Raw genomic sequence first — 18,363 nt, forward strand, 5'->3', positions numbered from 1 at the left:
CTGCGTCACCAGGATCTCTATCATGATCTGTGTCATCTTGACCATTTTGTGTTTACCTTTGCTTCCTGGGCAGGGCTGTCACACCTCCTATGCTATAGGGACCGGAGCCCTGTGCACTTGTCACAACCGGGCGACCCGTCTCACCACGCTGTGGCATTTTCTGCGGGGGTGTGGGGGTGGGGTCCAAGATGGATTCCTGCTGTTCACTCTCCGCTGAAAGACTGGGAGCCTCCTCCTCCGTCCCCACCCCCTCCGGGCCTCACAGTCCAAGGCAATGGAGGTCTGCCTTCCCTGGCTTTGGAAACGCAAGCTGACGGGTCTGGTATGCAGCCGGGGGTGCTCCCCAGGCGCTTCTCGCCTTCCCCTAAATATGGGTGTCTGTGCTTACCACTGTCCTGTCTCCGTCGCTGCTGCTGCTGCTGTGGACAGCACAGCTTGACCTCTCCTCCCCGGCTTCTCCCCTCCTACCGGTCGGGACAAGCACCAGTTCTTTATAACTTTATAGGTTGGACTTCCATTTATTTTCTGGAACTTCTGGTTATTTCTGGTTTTGTGGTTGTTGTATTCCTTCTTAGTTGTGGAGGGAAATGGAGCGTGTCAGTCCAGGCCTCCATCTTGGCTGGAAGTCTCCTGTGTTTGTTTACTTTCGAGTCCCAGGGAGAGCTGTTGCTCCTACTACATTGTAAGGGGCAGAGCCTTAGGTATTCATCAGTAATGGGTGACATGTTTCACCACGTTGTGGAGCTGTATGTGGGGGAGGGGTCTGAGAAGGAACAATGCCGCTTGCCCAGCACTCGCCCGCTTTCCAGGCACTTCTCCCACTTCCGCACTGGACTGGTGCCCCTCTAGCTGCTGCCCTGGCCGTCGTTCCCAGAGTGGGTGGGTCTGTGGACGTTCTAGGACCGTGGGGGCCCTTTAAACATGTGGACTCTGCCGAGAGACCGACAGTTTCTGCCTCTGCCCCAACCCCCACTGGTTTACACAGTCAGAAGAAATGAGGCTTGAATTTCCCTGGTGCTTGGACAGTGAACTACGTGGTCTGTGAGGAACTGGGAATGCTTCCCAGGTGTCCCTCCTGACTTTTTAAAACGTGTAACTACTTTCCGCCAGCCTGCTGTTGTTGCCGCTGCTGCCACCACCACCACACTGTGTCCTCTCTGCCCCGGCTCTGGCCCTTCTTCCTGTCTGGATGTGTATTTCTTCTTTATATCTTCATTGGACTTCCATGCAGCTTGATTTTCTGGAACTTCTGGTTGTTTCTAGTTTTGAGGTAGTTGTATTCCTTCTTAGTTGTGGAGGGAGACGCAGCATGTCTGTCTATGCCATTATCTTGGCTGGAAGGCTCATCATCGAGATGGTGTCATACACTTTAAAGGCAGCACAGCGTGTGCGATATTAATGTAATGCCATTTATTTAGCCAGTTCCTTATTGGATGCATAGTGTGTGTGTGTGTGTGTGTGTGTGTTTTATTTAGCTGAACAGCTTGTTGACTTATTCTCACCCTCCCTTTACCTCCCTGTGTCTGAGTTTGGGCAGTATTTCCTGTATGTCAGGATGAAAAGCATCTACTGAAACTCCCACTTTTACGTTTTACTCCTACTGTGTGGACAGGTGGCACATTAATTCTCCAGTTGGTTTACCTATATTAAGCAGGGTGATATTTTTAATTAGGTAAACATATTTAACCAAAATGTGTTTATTCTCCCTTGTTTATTTTTTTAAAATTTGTGTCCACTGAGTCAGCTACAGAGTAGCCTCCAGGCTGAAAGTGGAAGAGAGGTGGGCTCAGCAGACGGGGAGTGCACAGGATGTGAAGCCCTGAGCTCAGGCTTGCTTGGGGTCCCAACCCATGTGTGAAAAACCCATTTTTCCTTCTTGTAGCCTTTTTTTCTCTTCTTTACCCAGAGAGAAGTATTCAAAAAACAGTCAGCCCTCTGGGTTAACCTTCATTTGCAGGGGTAGCTGGGTGCTCTAGCTCCCTGGCTGTGGTTGCCTCTGTGTCACACCCAGTCCTTGGTCTTGGCCACTTTGGTTGGCATGCCATGTTGCTTTGAGCTCCTTAAGAGAGTCATAGCATTGAAAGCATGGCAGAAAGCATTGGTGCACCTTTGATCAGAATGTGAAATAGGAACAGGCACTCAACCCTCAAACCAGTCCTTCACCCCACTTTGTAAATCTCACAATCTTTTTGTAGAAGGTGTTTTGGGATATAGTTATTTTGAGCCCATATGGAGGCCAGGCAACACATTTGAGACTCAGAGATATTAAATAACTTGCTCAAGGATGCCCACTTACGAGAATCAAGTCTAGATGTCTCCAGATTCTGTAGGTCATGCTGGCTGCTACTCTTGCTGAGGTTCCCAAGGATTTTGAATAGACTGGCAAACAGAAAAAAGAGCCCTCTGTCTAGAAAACACACATTTCAAAGACCGGGGGAGGAGACAGGCACCGTCAGGGCAAAGGCTGACTGCTCTGTGTACAACCCCTTTCACTTCCATAGTAATAAAAACATTTATGATCACTTTTGAGAATTTAGATCTTTACATGTCAGTCACAGTGTTGGGCACTGTTGGATAGTGCAGTCCCTGTTTTCTCCTTTCTTGGATTATACCACCTACTGTCTTTATGCTTCTGACCAGCATCAGGTGGTCAGAAGATACAGTACAAAGGCCACTCCACCTTTTCTGTGATTCCAGGACAAGTCTGTCTACTCTAGTGGGAATCTGGAGCAGATATATCGTCGTCGGCAGCCGTCCGTCTCGAGAGACGATGGCGTAGCTTCTTGAGAGTCTATCTGCACCGCCGAGAATGGCTGTGCAGTCCGACTCGGGAGTGACAATCCCTGCCACACTTGTTACAGGTGAAGGCAGATGGCCGTTGTTGCTGCTGTTGACGCTGCTTCCGCCTCGATCTTTTCTGGACTGCCTCCTTGTTGCGCGCAGCCTCTGCACGTGACGTACCTTGCCTGACCGCGAGCCTCCAGGCTAGGCAGTCGTCTGCTTGAACTTCCCATGTGTTGAGATTGATGGAGCATTGTGTCATGTCCTTTTTGCAGATGTCTTTGAACCGCAGTTTTGGGCGCCCTGTCATCCTCTTGCCTTCTGCTAGCTCGCCGTAGAGGAGGTCTTTGGGGATACGGCCTGCATCCATTCTTTTGACATGGCCGAGCCACCTGAGGCGTCTCTCGCTAAGAACTGCATGCAAACTGCTCATATTGGCTCGCTTCAGCACCTCGGTGTTGGGGACCTTATCCTGCCAGGCGACATGCAGGACGCGTCGCAGGCACCTCATGTGGAAGCTGTTGAGTTTCCTTTCGTGCCTTGCATAGGTGGTCCACGTCTCGCTGCCATAGAGGAGAGTGCTGAGTACGCAGGCTTGGTAGATGCGCAGTCTGGTTTTCTCGGTGAGGCTGGAATTGTTCCACGCTCGCCGGTTCAGTCTGGCCATAACTGTGGCTGCCCTGGCGATTCTCCGGTTGACCTCCAAGTCAACTGACAGAGAGCTCGAGATGGTGGACCCGAGGTAAGTGAAGTCGTTGACAACCTCCAGGGTGTACCCGTCGATGGTGATGCATGGGGGAGTCCCCGTGCCTTGAGCCATAACATTCGTCTTCGTCAGGCTGATGGCTAGTCCGAACTCCTTGCATGCGTGGGAAAGGCAAGTGACTAGCTGCTGGAGTCCCTCTTCGGAGTGTGATGTCAAAGCTGCGTCGTCGGCGAAGACCATCTCACGGATGAGCACCTCTTTGACTTTGTTCTTGGCTCGTAGACGGGCCAGGTTGTAGAGCTTGCCATCGGATCTGGTGTGAATGAAGACACCCTCGCTGCAGTCCTTAAAGGCGTATTGGAGGAGCATGGAGAAGAAGATTCCGAACAGCGTAGGCGCGAGGACGCAGCCCTGCTTTACTCCGCTGCTGACTGGGAAGGCCTCAGAGGTTGCGCCGTTGTAGGACACCGTGCTGTGCATGTTGTCGTGAAAGGACATGACCACGGCAAGCAGATGTGGTGGACAGCCAATCTTCCGTAGCAAGCTGAAGAGACCGCTTCGACTGACCAGATCAAATGCCTTCGTAAGGTCGATAAAGGCGAGGTAGAGTGGTTTATGCTGCTCGTGACACTTCTCCTGCAGCTGGCATAGGGAGAAGATCATGTCTACTGTTGAACGGCCAGCTCTGAAGCCACACTGGGACTCTGGGTAGACGCGGGAAGCAAGGGTCTGCAGGCGGGCAAGAGCGACCCGGGCGAATACTTTGCCGACGACGCTGAGGAGAGAGATGCCCCGGTAGTTGTTGCAGTCGCTGCGGTCTCCTTTGTTCTTGTACATGGTGATAATGTTGGCATCTCTCATATCCTGGGGGATGTAACCCTCCTTCCAGCAGCGACGGAGTAGATGGTGGAGCGGCTGTAGCAGGACTGGTTTCCCGCTGGCAAGGGAAGTCTCCGGACCAACCAAGACAGCACGGTGTTGGGTTTGCTGTGAAGAACACGCTTGTTAACTCCATAGAGCCACCCACAGGAGGCACAGAGAGATTACTTACCCTCCGATTGTCAACAACTTTCGGCCCAGTCAGCATTCTTAGCGCGTACGCCCCAACCCTCTGCGCCACCATCGAAGAGAAAGAACAGTTCTACCATGCACTGGACGAAGCGTTATTCAAGATCCCCAGAAGTAACGCTCTCTATCTCCTTGGAGACTTCAACGCAAGAGTAGGAGCCGACCACATGGCCTGGCCCACCTGCCTTGGAAACTTTGGGAGAGGAAAGATCAATGAGAATGGTCAGCGACTGCTTGAGCTTTCGTGTCACCACGGCCTGTGCGTGACAAACACATTCTTCAAGTGCAAAGAGATCCACCAGGTGTCATGGAGGCACCCCCGCTCCCGCCATTGGCACCAGCTTGACCTTGTCATCACCAGAAGAATGGATATTGGCAGCACCCTCCTCACCCGCAGCTACCACAGTGCAGACTGCGACACGGACCATGCCCTCGTGGTAAGCAAGGTGCGCATAATGCCGAAGAGGTTGCACCACTCCAAGATGAAGGGTCGCCCACGCATCAACACCAGTTGTGCCAGCAACCCAGTTAAGACCCAGCAATTCATCAACAAGATGGAAGATGCACTCGGCGAGGGAGTGGCGGCAGATGACATTATCGAATCCAATTGGCCACGTCTCCGCGACGCCATATACAACTCCGCCATTATTGCTTACGGGAAGAAAGAGCGGAAGAACGCTGACTGGTACGAGGCTCACTGGGAAGAAATGGAACCCGTGATCGAGGCTAAGAGGAAGGCCCTACTGGCTTACAAGGTCACGCCCACTCCCAGTACACTTCAAGCTCTACGGGCTGCCAGGAACAAAGTCCAGAAGACCGCCCGCCACTGTGCCAACACCTATTGGCTAAACCTGTGCAGAAGCATTCAGGAAGCCGCCGATATAGGCAACGCACGAGGAATGTATGAGGGTATCAAGAAGGCAACAGGCCCAATCCCCTCCAAGATCGTCCCCCTTAAGTCCAAGACAGGTGAGGTCATCACTGACCAGGAACAGCAAATGCGGCGGTGGACCGAGCACTACCTCGAGCTGTACGCAACGAAGAGGGAGCAGATATATAACATTTAAATAAAAGGAGAAAGGGGTTGCATATTTGTAGAAATCCTGTATATTTTGTTGTGTCAAAGTGTAATCACTGAAAATATATGTGAATTTAAAGTTATTATTTTATATTGTGTGATGTACCCCTCAGATAAAAGGGTATCAGTTGTTACATCTCCGCATACATCAAATGGTGGAGCCCCTAAAACAAACCCTGTTAATCCTACAAATCTTGGAGTAAAAAACTCACTGGTTTGTGTGCTACATGTCTGCTACATGTATGAAGCCACATGTGTTAAGGATTAGCAATACCTCCAGTAGGCTTTCATCATCAGCAGTGGGTAAAGAAAGAGAAAACTACCAGTCCTCCTTTAATAGAGTCATATCAAAAATATTCTGGATAAAAAATATTGCTTTTTTATGCAGAGGACAAAATATGATATATATGTTAACTTTGAAAAGGTAAGGTGTCAGGAAACAAAACATATTCCTGTTGAAGTCCTGACTTTTCCATGATATGTTCCTCAAAGAGATCAGAAGTACAAAAGTGTACATTTGGGGAGTTGTTTTTTTTTTAAAGCATTATAGCAGTGTTTGACATATGTTTCATAATTCCTTCAGGAATCTATTTGAAACATTGATTAGATGTAGATGTGTGGAGTCACCCCTGGGTACACAGCCAGAAGGATGCATCTCTTGGTGAATGAAGAAGGTGCAGTGCCTCTTGGCTATTATGACATCAGGAAAAATAAACTGCAGCTGCAAGCACACCATATTTTGTTAGAATAGAATAAACTTGAAGCATAAAAATAATAATCCACCTCAACTTTATAAATGCTATAAATTGCAGATATGGAAACAAACTCCCCCCTTTAAAGAATTTGTGGACAGTTAAATAGGTAAAACATACCAAAAAATCAACAAAATCTCCTTTCTATTCTCTTAATTATTTGCTATTTTGAAATGAAAAATAACTATAGGTACAGTCAGTGAACATTACATGCAGACACAAGTGCCTATTTTAAGGCCCTTACCGATACCCCTAAAACTGTGTGCTCCAAGGCCTGTTACCATTTTTCACAGCAGCATAGGCCGAGGCTTTAGAGAGGTGAAGTTACTTGCTGGGGCCACACAGCTTTGAAGTAGAGGAACTGAGACTTGAACCCAGGCAGTATGAGTCCAGAGTTAAAGCACCCAATTACTGTACTGTTTTTACTTCAAGGTTTTTGTTTTTTTATTCACATTATATACTTCAGAATAGCCTAATATTGCTCTATTTTAAAGGGGAGTAACTCAGACTCAGGCAACCCTTCATTGAGATGATAGGTGAGCCTCAGTGTGATTATGCTGTTTTAGGCAGATTTATGTGCTTCTGGCCTAGTGCTGCTGAAGAGGACATAAAGCTTGTTGTATTGGCAGATTCGTTCATTCATTTGCTTGTTATTTGTTCACTCAGTGTTTTAGTGTCAGTTTCATTCCACATACTGTTTCACACGTGGGACAGACAGCAGTGGAAAGAACCACTACGTGCGTACATCCTAGCAGGGAAGATAGAAATCAAATTAATATATGATGTGTCTTATGGTAGTAAGTGGTTTAGAGAAAGTAAATCAGGCCAAGGAAGTGGAGTGTGTGTGTGTATGCTGATTTTACCTAGGAACATTAAGAAAAAAAGAACAGTGAGACCTGAGGGACCATGAGTATATCAGGGGAAAGATCATTCCAAAGGGGAAAGCAAGTGCAAAGGCCCTGTGATGAGAGCCTGCTTGGATCAATCTGCATGTACATATTCTTTCCTGACTTGACTGTTAATACATTTCTCTAGAGAATGTACATGTTTATCTGTGTTAAATGATGTGATTCCAAACACCCTAAACATGGTACTTCTGCTTCCAAAGGTTTGGTGAACATGGAATATAACCCAAAAGATTTGCTCATTGATTCTGCCTCTAGATACATCCTTTCCCAGTGCAGTGAGTGTGTCATTTTTAGTGGATTTTAGTCTTATCCTAGGGATCAGAAACCAAGTTCGATATGTTCTATGCAGTGGTTATGACAACATGAGCGTCTGGTCCCCATGCCTCTGGTTACCCATTTAGAGCAAATGAACAGAGTTGCCTATATGATCTGAATATGAGTAACAATTCCCTCATCACAGAGTAAAATACATTGAGTCATTTTAATCTCTCAGCCAAAAGGTTTCCTATTAGTCAATAAAATGTTTTCCAATGTTCTATTCTTAATTTACTTTGAAACATCACTGCAAATTATTGATATTGATTCATCAGCAATTATATTTTCTTGAGGAAATGTCTTATGGAATCTGTGTTTTTGATGGACATTCACAGCAAAATGTATATTTTAAATGCTTGTAAATGTGTGCATGGTAATACTTCTTCGAAAGCCCAATTGGCTGGTTTTCAACTTGCTAGATTATTTTAAAAAATTTTTTTCAAACCATACTTTCTAGTTAAGGACTACAAAGCCATCAGAAACCCACTCACAGCAGTTCATTTCTGTTATCCCTCAACATGGGATAAATAGTTAAACTGATTTGAGTATAAATTGTCTCAGAAATATTTCCTTTATGCTTACTTGGCAGCCCTAAGAAAAAATTCCTGCCTGTGATAAATTGAAACTCTTCAAGTTGCAACCCCCACTGAAGAAAGGTTTGATGATAGGGTCATTGTCAGACCCTTAACTCTGTGGCTTACTGGTGGGAGCCTCCAAAACAATGTTTAATGTTTGGGGGAAGGGAGACATTGGCAGAAATGAGGGTCCCTGTGTGAGTGCTTCCTATCCTGACGAGAAAGCAAAGGACAGCGATCAAGCAGAGGGTCTCAAAGCAGATCCTCAACCACTGGGTCATATGAAGAATGGGAGGTATATGCGCTGCAGGGGGGGAAGTGGTCACAAAGCTCTGAACTGTAGAGACAAATAATTCAAGCATAAGCACCTAGGTGACTGGGAAGCTGTTCCTTATGGATTAAACAGTACCAAAGTGCACCAGGCATAATAAGCAATGCTGAAATTGAGATTTTTTGGTCACCATTTTTGTGCTGTTTATAATCTACTAGCAGAAATATTTCATGGCATCAAAGACATGGCCAGAAAGCAAGTCTGGAAAATGTCCATCCGTTGTTAATGTAACATAAAGGGTTTGTGTGACATCAATGTAACCTGTAAGCCAAGGAGAATGGACTGGAATGTGCATGCATGAACAATGATGACTTCATTATACTAGTCAGTAGGGGCAGTAGACACTGTTGAGTGAGCATGTGTACTGTGTGGCCATTGCATTCAATATGACTGAGTGAGTAGGCAACGAATCTGCATCAAGTTCCGTGTTAAGCTTGAACATTTCTCTGCGGATACCTTTCAGATGATTCAGAAAGCCACAGCTATAGGCATTTGGTGATTGGCAGCTTCATTACAACAATGCACCCACTTACGTGTCATGTCTCATAGAGTTTTTTGGTGGAACATCAAATCACCCAGGTGACTCAGCGCCACTACAGCCCAGATTTGGCACCCTGTGACTTCTGGCTTTTCCCAAAACTAAAATCACCTTTGAAACGGAAGAGATTTCAGACCATCGATGAGATTCAGGAGAATGTGATGGGGCAGCTGAAGGCGATTGGGAGAACTGTGTGAAGATCCCAAGGTGCCTACTTAGAAGGGGACTGAGGTGTCATTGTCCTATGTACACTGCTTCTTGTATGTTTTATCTTCTTTAATAAATGTCTCGATTTTTCATATTATATGGCTGGATACCTTCTGGACACACACACACACACACACACTCTTCTGTATCCGAACCCTGATGTCAGATATGGCCTTTGTCAATGGACTCGTGTGTGTTGTTTAGTCTTGGGACTTCTTTTAAAGATAAGATATCATTTACAATCTTCAGGCCATATGTTTACTCAGACTTAAGAAACATGGGCTAATCTTTTTCTATTTTGAGGAGTAATAAATTGAAAAGATAATTACATAATATGGTGCATAATGTAACTTTGGCTTGAGCCATATGTGTTTAATTTTAGAGAAACATGTGTGATGACAGGTTATGAAAGGATGAAACTATTTTAGTCTTTTTAAGGATTAGAAGCATGATTTTAAAAAATAAATGCTTTTTATTACCCCTCTTCACCCCCCATAACAACCCAGTACATAAACTCAATGAAAAACACCCAACTGAAAGCAATTTGTTTTTGTGGTGGACACTGGCGAAGAAAATTCAAGTTAAAGGACATAATTCTAAGCTCTTATAAAATTAGATGCAGGCTTCTGTGTGCTGGAGGAATGGGTGGCATATAGTTCCTGATGTGAGAGCAGAGTGGAGTTGCCGTATTTAGAATCAAGCAGAAATTTCTCATGTGAGTATCCAGTTAGAAACACACCAGTTATTCCTTTATTGTATCTGATGTAAAATGCTGTGGCAGGAGAAATGGAAGAGCATTTATTTCCTTCCTTTTGCAAAGGTCTTTTGAGTACCTTATATGCTCCATCCACTATACTTGGTACCTAAGAAGTAGAGTCAAATAAAATACTCCTCATTAAGACTATTAAGCAAGCTAGAGGCTCGTATACTGAGATCCACTTTCAGTCTACCTTTATAGACTGTGTCCCTCTGCCCTTGATCCCGGGCTGGGGGCAGGATTACCAGATGTGGAGGACAGTATAATGTCACCTACAGATGTCTATGTTCCTATCCACAGAGCCTGGGATTATGATATATTACAGGGCAGAGGGAATGAAGTTTGAAGATGGAATTAAGACTGCTGATTTCCTGACCTTGTATATGGGAGATTATTCAGGATGATCCCAGGGCACCCCTTATAATAGAAGAGGGAAGCTAAAGAGATACAACCAAAGGGATGGCGAGAGGGACCCTCCCAGTGTTGTTGGCTTTAACCACGAAGGAAGGGGCCACATGCCAAGGTATGCTGGTGGCTCTAGTAACTGGAAAAGGCCAGGAGACAGATTCTGCCCTGAAGCCTCCAGAAGGAACACAGCTCTGCTCACAACACCTTCATTTTACTCTGGGGAGATTCATTTTGGACTTCTGAGCTCCAGAACTGTAAGACAATAAATGTATATGTTTTAAGTCATTGAATTTGCAGTAATTTGTAACAGAAGCAAGAGGAAACTAATACACTGAGAAGGACCATGGGCCTGGTGTTGTATGGTGACTAGTATAGTGGTTCTCAAACATGGTTGCACAGTGGACTCACCCAAGAGCTTTAACTATGCTAACACCTGGGTCCTGGACCCAGAAATTTATATTTCATTGTCCTGGAGGGTGGATTGGACATTGGAATTTTGCAAGTTTTCCAAGTGACTCAGCAGTGCAACCAGGGAGCTGGGACACTGGTTTAGGGTATCAGCTTCCTCTTAATCATCCTCCTCAGGACGGCTAAGCCAGATGTGTGAGCATTATTCTTTTAGCATCATTTTCTCATCTGTAACATGGGAAACTAAACTTCCACTTAGGTTTGTATGATCCTGAAATGCACAAGTGCATACCTCTCTTACATGGTAACTGCTCAGTACATGGTGGCTGCTGCTCTGACTGTTCTTATGCAAAGGTTTTGGTGCCCAGGATGTACCACTTGATGAAATAATGGTAGGCACAGGGTCTGGCTGATTTACACACCTATGTTCACAACTACCTTCTACGTAGCTTATGTTATCATACCCATTTCACGGAGGGCAGGGAAATCTGAAAAGTTGAACCCAGTCATAAGCAAAGGGAATACGCCCAAGGAGCCCGGACCTGAAGCCTGGGTCTCACTCCGAGTTCAGGGCTGTGCCCGGGCTCACATGGCACATGTTTAGGAGTGTGGAGCTGGCGGCAACATGCTCACAGGGCGCCGTTGGAGGCATTTCACAAGCCATTGCCAGCGTCAGTCCTTGTGCTGGGGCGTAGCATTTGTACCCGATTCCATCTCTGCACGATAAGCGGCATTGCCCTGTTGCCCGCCGTCAAGGAAAAGGAGGTTGAAAGCCATGGGAATGATGATTCTTAACAGTTAGAGGCTATTTCCCTCTGTCTGCCGTTTAATCTAATCTCAGGTTCAGTTGATACTATTGATTAGATTCTTTTCAAAACCCTATGTGGCCTATGGGGCTTCTCTGTGTGGGGTAAAATGTTATTCTTCTCATATGTGAGTTGAGAAGAAAATGTGAAAGTATACAATTAATTTGCTGGCACTTTCTTGCAAATTGTATGCTGGATTTCTGGGAAATGCTATATGGAACAATATCCCAGCAAATTATTGTTATTTACTGTGACTTTTGCCTGCATATTTAAAGTCAACAATTATGTTTTTTTTTCTGTACTTAATGGTCTTTGTACAACAATTTCAGAAACCTGGTCAAGTGTCATTAAGAAAACCTGCGTTTTGACCCTGTGATTCTTGGGAAACCAGTTAACAATATCAGAAGTAACAACCAACTCCTGCCTCCAAAGGGACATTCTCACCTGTCCCTTCTTTTAAGGTAATTATTTGTAGGTCATTGCCCTGTTTCATTTGTTTTAGAAAATATAACATCTTTTGTCATCATTGGTGTTAATATTACTAAAAGCAAATAGCAAAATCAAACTTGAATAGCACCTCTAGTATGGGCAGTTTTGTTGTCTTTGGAATTGTCATCCCTTTCTCCTCAAGGCGGAGCATGTGTGTATCACATGAGTGATCCTTTCCTAATGCCAGTCCAAATCTTGAAGCGGTGCCCTCGTGTTTCTGTTGCCCTTACTTTCATTGCCATTCAGCAGCCATCAACCTGAAGGGTTTCGGTGGGCCACATATTGTTCTTGAAAATTCAGAGGTCCAAACAAGCTTTCTGTTCAGGTCTCCTAATCTTCACCCACTGGAACTGAGAAGAGCAGATTTTGGTCAGCCATGTGCAAGCGCATTCAGGGTTTTGTGAATTTGAATTTGAATTCTCTGTTTCCAGATACTTTGGGTTATGATCTTACCACCAAGAAAACAAAACAAAACAAACACTCCTCCCTCCCAGTAAACCTCACACACTAGACTTTCTCTTTTGAGAAACTAATCTGGTTTTGCTTGTAAAATCTCTTGGAGTGTATATACAAAGACAATCTATTTGTTGAATACTTTTTAAACTATTTTCAAAATTAAATTGACAGGGCAGTGGGATGAAAGAAGTGGCTTAGACATGTAAAAGAGGAAAGCACAAAGATTAGCAGTCACCTGTGTTCCCTCTACCTTCAATGACAGTTGTTAACATTTTGTCCTACTGGCTTGTTGATATATTTAAAAAGAATAAAACATCTCAGCAACAGCCAAGATCCCTTTAATTTTTCATTTTCCTGTAACTGAGAAGCGAATTTCATCAGGAGTTTGAGGTACCTCATTTCATTTTGTTTTATACATTTACTTACAAAGATTACCTTTTTTTGAGAGTATTTAGTTTTTAAGGTTAGCATGAAACTATATTGTATCCTCAGTACTTCAGCCTTGATTTGAAAAAGGTAAAATGTGAATACCTATAGGTCTAGCTTCCCCTGCTGAAAGTCTACAGTGTTCTGTCATTTGACAATGAATGGTGCTTATTTATTCCAGTGTTAATGGACATTTGTAATTTTATTTTTATTTCAAAAAACATCTTTGGCTGCACCAGAGCTTCTTTAGAGAATTACTAGGACAGTTGACTACACTTAAAAAGATGTACTGTATCCCAGCGCAGAGCTGGCCACCACACCAAGCTGAGGAAGATGTCAATGTTATTCCTTCCCCCGAGGTGTCTGGTGAGGAGGTGGAAGAAGGGCAGCTCTGTCTGCACAATGGCATATTTCAGCTGGACTGCACCTGAGCCCTCAAGAGGAGGTAATGGTCTGCTTAGGTCCAGTGTATCTTATCCCAGATGATTCCAGGTGTATTGTGTCCATTCATTTCATCCATTTGAAGAGAGATGTCTTACTACATTGATTGAATAGCAAGGGTCTTATTTTCTGTTACAGGTAGAAGTATGGTTAGAGAAGGAAGGTGTCAACTAATAAATCCAGCAAGATAGCAGAGAAATTTGAAGATGCCCAGTGAAGGTTGTCCTGCACACAGACCTTTATTTTTAAGCTTTTTCAGACATCACTTTCAAGAGGCTAAGAGAACCCTAGGGAGGGGTGCTCAAAGCAGTGGCACACGGAAATAGAATAAAAGAAAAGAAAAATATAAGAATAAAAGGGAGGAAGAATTTCTGAGTGCACAAAGCTTTCCACTGCTCGTTCTCATCCTGAGGTGTGATATGTAGATCTGTCCTGTGCTTAGGTCTGACAGCTTGTGGGGGACAAGATGAATTTTTCAGTCAGTATGAGAAATGCCATTTACACCAACTGATACCCTTCCCTGGCAGCTGCCTCACTCTATCTTTTATCATTCCTCTTGATCCATCTAGAGAATGCTAGAAGGCATGAGATGTAGGTTCCAAATAGGAATTGGTGCCTGTTTTCTGTCTTGGTTTATTTTCAAAAACCTTTTGAACTTTTGAACTGCTAGTACCCATGGGTGTGTGCAGGAAAGTTGATAAAGATAATGTTGATGTAAGTACAATTTCTTTCATATGTAACTAGAGAATGTGAGTTCCAGATAAGCTTTTCTTAGAAAAAAAAAAAAAGTTAAATATCAGAGTTTTTTGAGTGAGGGTAGGGAGCACTCCAGTACTAATGGACATCTTAGACCTTGGACCAATTAAGAGAAAATCAAGCTGATAGTATGTTGGTATATTTGGCAGAAGGTCCTTCTGTTTTCATTGAGTTAGGATTTCCCTTCCCCTTATGTGTTCTCTTAAAATTTCTTTATTAGTATAATTTTACTTTCTATTTTTGTCTGCAATAGTTACTTTCTAATTCCCTGTGCATTGAAAAACATGTCTTCATATTATACAACATGTATTATGGATGTGGGAATTTGTTTTTTCTTAACAACTTCTGGAATAAGAAATTCAGCTTCTTTTACTTTGCAAGTATCTTGAAAATCTGAGGTTTTATATTCAGATAAAAGTAAACATGAAGCAACAATTATAAGTAAATTAAAGAAACAGAAAAGACCCGTGCTTTATAGATACCCAATCCAGTTAAATATCTGCTTTGTTCATTAAAAATTTGATATAAATAGCTTCATTGCGTTTGTGCCAATCCTGGGGTGAATTGACAGCTGATATCAACAGGATTTACCTCCGTATTGAAGACAAGAGCATAACATTTCACTTGCTTGTGAAAAAGTTTTGTAATTAAATTATACTTGTCATATAATATTAGTTTCAGATGTACAACATAGTGATTCAACATTTATATACCTTATGATGTGATCACTCTGGTAAGTCCAGTACTCATCTGACATTGTACCGTCATTACCTTCTTGATTGTTCTCTGTGCTGCACATCACATCCTGTCACTTATTTATTTTATAAATAACAGTTAGTATCTCTTACTCTCCTTCATCTTTTTCACTCATCCTCTCACCCTCCTCCCCTTTGGCAACCGTCAGTTTGTTCTTTGTATCTTTGAGTCTGTTTTATTTACTTGTTTGTTTAGTTTATACAGATTCTACATATAAGTGAAATTAAATGCTTTTTGTCTTTGTCTCAATTATTTCACTCAGTGTAATACCCTCTAGGTTCATCCATGCTGTTAAAAAGGGAAGATTTCCTTCTTTTCTTATCTTTTCTTTTCTTTTCTTTTTTTGTGGCAGGGTAATATGGCCATTATATATATATATATTATGTATATGTTTGTGTATGTATGTGTATATCACACCTTCTTTATACATTTGTCTTTCAGTAGGTACCTAGATTACTACCATATCTTGACTATTGTAAATAATGCTGCAGTGAATATAAAGATGCATATATATTTTAAAATTAGTGTTTTTATCTTCTTTGGATACTCAGAAGTGGAATTGCTGAGTCATAAGGCAGTTCTAGTTTTACTTTTTTGAGGACCATCCATACTGTTTTCCATAGTGGCTGCACCAATCTGAATTCCCACCAACAGTGGAGGAAGGTTCCTTTATCTTCACATCCTCACCAACACTTGTTGTTTGTTGACTTTTTGATGATAGATGTTCTGACAGGTGTGCAAAAGTTTTTTAAAAAATGAACCCAGCCTCAGAGCCTCTCCAGAAAACATACACTGCTAAGTGCAAGGTGAAAACTGAAAGCTTTCCATATAAAAAACAATCTCATATCTGGAAATAATGATCATAATTATTTTTTAAAGATACTATTTATTTTTCAGAGAGAGAAGAAGGGAGGGACAAAGAGTGGGAGAGAAACATCAATCTGTTGCTTCTTGCAAGCCCCCAACCTGGCCCACAATCCAGGTATGTGCCATGATTGGGAATCAAACTGGCGACCCTTTGGTTTGCAGGCCAGTGCTCAACCTACTGAGCCATACCAGCCAGGGCATATTATTAACATTAGATTAATTGGATTTGCATCAGTTTCTTTTTTTTTAAGTATGTTTTATTGATTATGTTATTATAGTAGTCCCAATTATTTTTCCCTTTGCTCCTCTCTGCCCAGTACCCCACTTCCCTCCAGCAATTCCACCCCTCTTAGTTCATGTCCTTTGGTTGTGCATATAAGTTCTTTCGCTTCACCCTTTCCTATATTATTCTTAACTTCCCCCCGTCTATTTTGTAACAACCGATTATGCTCCGGAATCCCTGCACCATTTACCCATTTCTCCCCCTTCCCCCTCCCAGCTGATAACCCTCCAAATGATCCCTATACCTATGATTCTATTCCTATTCTGGTTTGCTTAGTTGGATTTTGTGTTAATTTTTTAGATTCAGGTATTGATAGTTGTGAGTTTGTTGTCATTTTAATGTTCATAGTTTTGATCTTCTTTTTCTTAAGTAAGTCCCTTTAACATTTCATATAATAATGGATTGGTGATGATGAATTCTTTTAGCTTTACCTTGTCTGGGAAGTACTTCAACTGCCCTTCCATTCTAAATGATAACTTTGCTGGATAGAGTAATCTTGGTTGTAGGTCCTTGCTTTTCATCACATTGAATACTGCTTGCCTGTAAAGTGTCTTTTGAGAAATCAGACGATAGTCTTATAGGCACCCCTTTGTTAGGCAACTCTCCACTTCTCTCTTGCTGCTTTTAGGATTCTCTCTTTATCTTTCACCTTTGGCATTATAATCATGATGTGTCTTGGTGTGGTCCCTTCTGGGTACAGCTCGCCCAGGACTCTCCGTGCTTCCTGGACTTGTATGTCTATTTCCTCCGCAAAATTTGGGAAGTTTTCCTCCATTATTTTTTCACATAAGTTTTCAATTTCTTGCTCTTCCTCTTCTCCTTCTGGCACCCCCATGATTCGGATGTTGGCATGTTTAAAGTTGTCCCAGAGGTTCCCAAGCCTCTCCTTATTTTTTTCAATTCTTGTTTCCTCATTCTGTACTGGTTAACTTTTTTTCTTCCTTATGTTCCCAATAATTGATTTGAACCCTGGTTTTCTTCCCTTCAACATTGGTTTTGTGTCGATTTTCCTTAATTTCACTTACCATAACCTTCACTTCTCTTATGCGTTTGCCATACTCAAGCACATCTGTCAAGCCTGTGAGCATATTTATCAACAGTGTTTTGAACTCAATGTCTCTTAGGTTCGCTATCTCCTTGTAGCTTAGTTCTCCCACTGGAACTTTGATCCATTCCCTATTTTGGGCCATACCTCTCTGTCTCCTCATCTTGACAGGCTCCTGTGTTTGTTTGCCTCTGTGTCTTAGGTAGAGGTGTCGCACCTATTACATTGTAAAGGGCGGAGCCTTAAGTATTTGTCAGTACAGGGGTACCCATCTCACCATGTGTGGCTCTGTTTGTGGGGGAGGAGTCTGAGAGGGAACAATGCCGCTTGCTCAGCACTATCCCCTTTTCCAGGCCCTTCTCCTACTTCTGTACAGGACTGGTGCTTCTCTAGCTGTTGCCCTGGCCATCGTTCCCAGAGTGGGTGGGTCTTCGGAGGACTGTGGGGGCCCTTTTAACAAGTGGACTCTGCTGAGAGACTGGCAGTTTCTCCTCTGCCCCACCCCCAGTGGTTTGCTCAATCAGAGGCAATGAGGCTTTATTTTCCCCAATGCTGTAACTGTGAGCTGCGAGGTCTGGTCTGGTGCTAGGAGCGTTCCCCAGGTGTCCCTGCCTACTTTTTAAATGTTTGACTGCACTTTCTGCTGGCCTGCCACTGCCACCGCTGCTGCTGCTGCTGCTGCTACCAGCACACTGCATCCTCTCCACCCCGGCTCTTTGTATGCTGGACTTCCATGCAGCTCGATTTTCTGGAACTTCTGGTTGTCTCTAGTTTGAGGTAGTTGTATTCCTTCTTAGTTGTGGAGGGAGACACAGCGTGTTTGTATAGGCCTCCATCTTGGCTGGAAGTTCGGACTTGCGTCAGTTTCAAATTTCAACTTTTTGTCTCAGTGTCTACATCTTAATTATTTTTGGATTACCAGATCAATATGGAATGTTAGTAGATATTTATTGAATTCAAACACATGGGAGTTGTTAACATACTTGATTGAAAGCTTATCTCATCTAGAGATTTCACAGTAAAATACAAGTACTAAGAAGTACAGAGGTTGAAGTAGCTGATTGAAGAATTATAAAATGATTTTGCTTTTGCTAGAGTTGTTGCCTGCTGATCTGTTTTATTTACACATCTTAGATATGTGCATTTCAAAGTTGGAGACATGGTAGGAGTCCAGTTTTTCATGTTCCGTTTTGTTAGGCTCTAGGC

General features: G+C 43.3%; 1 protein-coding gene across 4 annotated transcripts in view; it reads left to right on the forward strand.

Annotated features, from left to right (window-relative positions):
• The window catches only part of FOXP1 (forkhead box P1), a 642,166-nt gene that overhangs the window by 172,248 nt on the left and 451,555 nt on the right, over positions 1-18,363 (forward strand). For all 4 annotated transcript variants that reach the window (XM_090283832.1, XM_090283838.1, XM_090283837.1 and 1 more), the window contains exon 4: positions 11,968-12,099. The gene's annotated coding sequence lies outside the window, so the exon portion shown is untranslated. The remainder of the gene's footprint in view (positions 1-11,967; positions 12,100-18,363) is intronic.

The sequence above is a fragment of the Furipterus horrens genome, unplaced genomic scaffold (assembly GCF_987537825.1).
Source record: "Furipterus horrens unplaced genomic scaffold, mFurHor1.1.pri manual_scaffold_7, whole genome shotgun sequence".
In the NCBI taxonomy this organism is placed as follows: Eukaryota; Metazoa; Chordata; class Mammalia; order Chiroptera; family Furipteridae; genus Furipterus; species Furipterus horrens.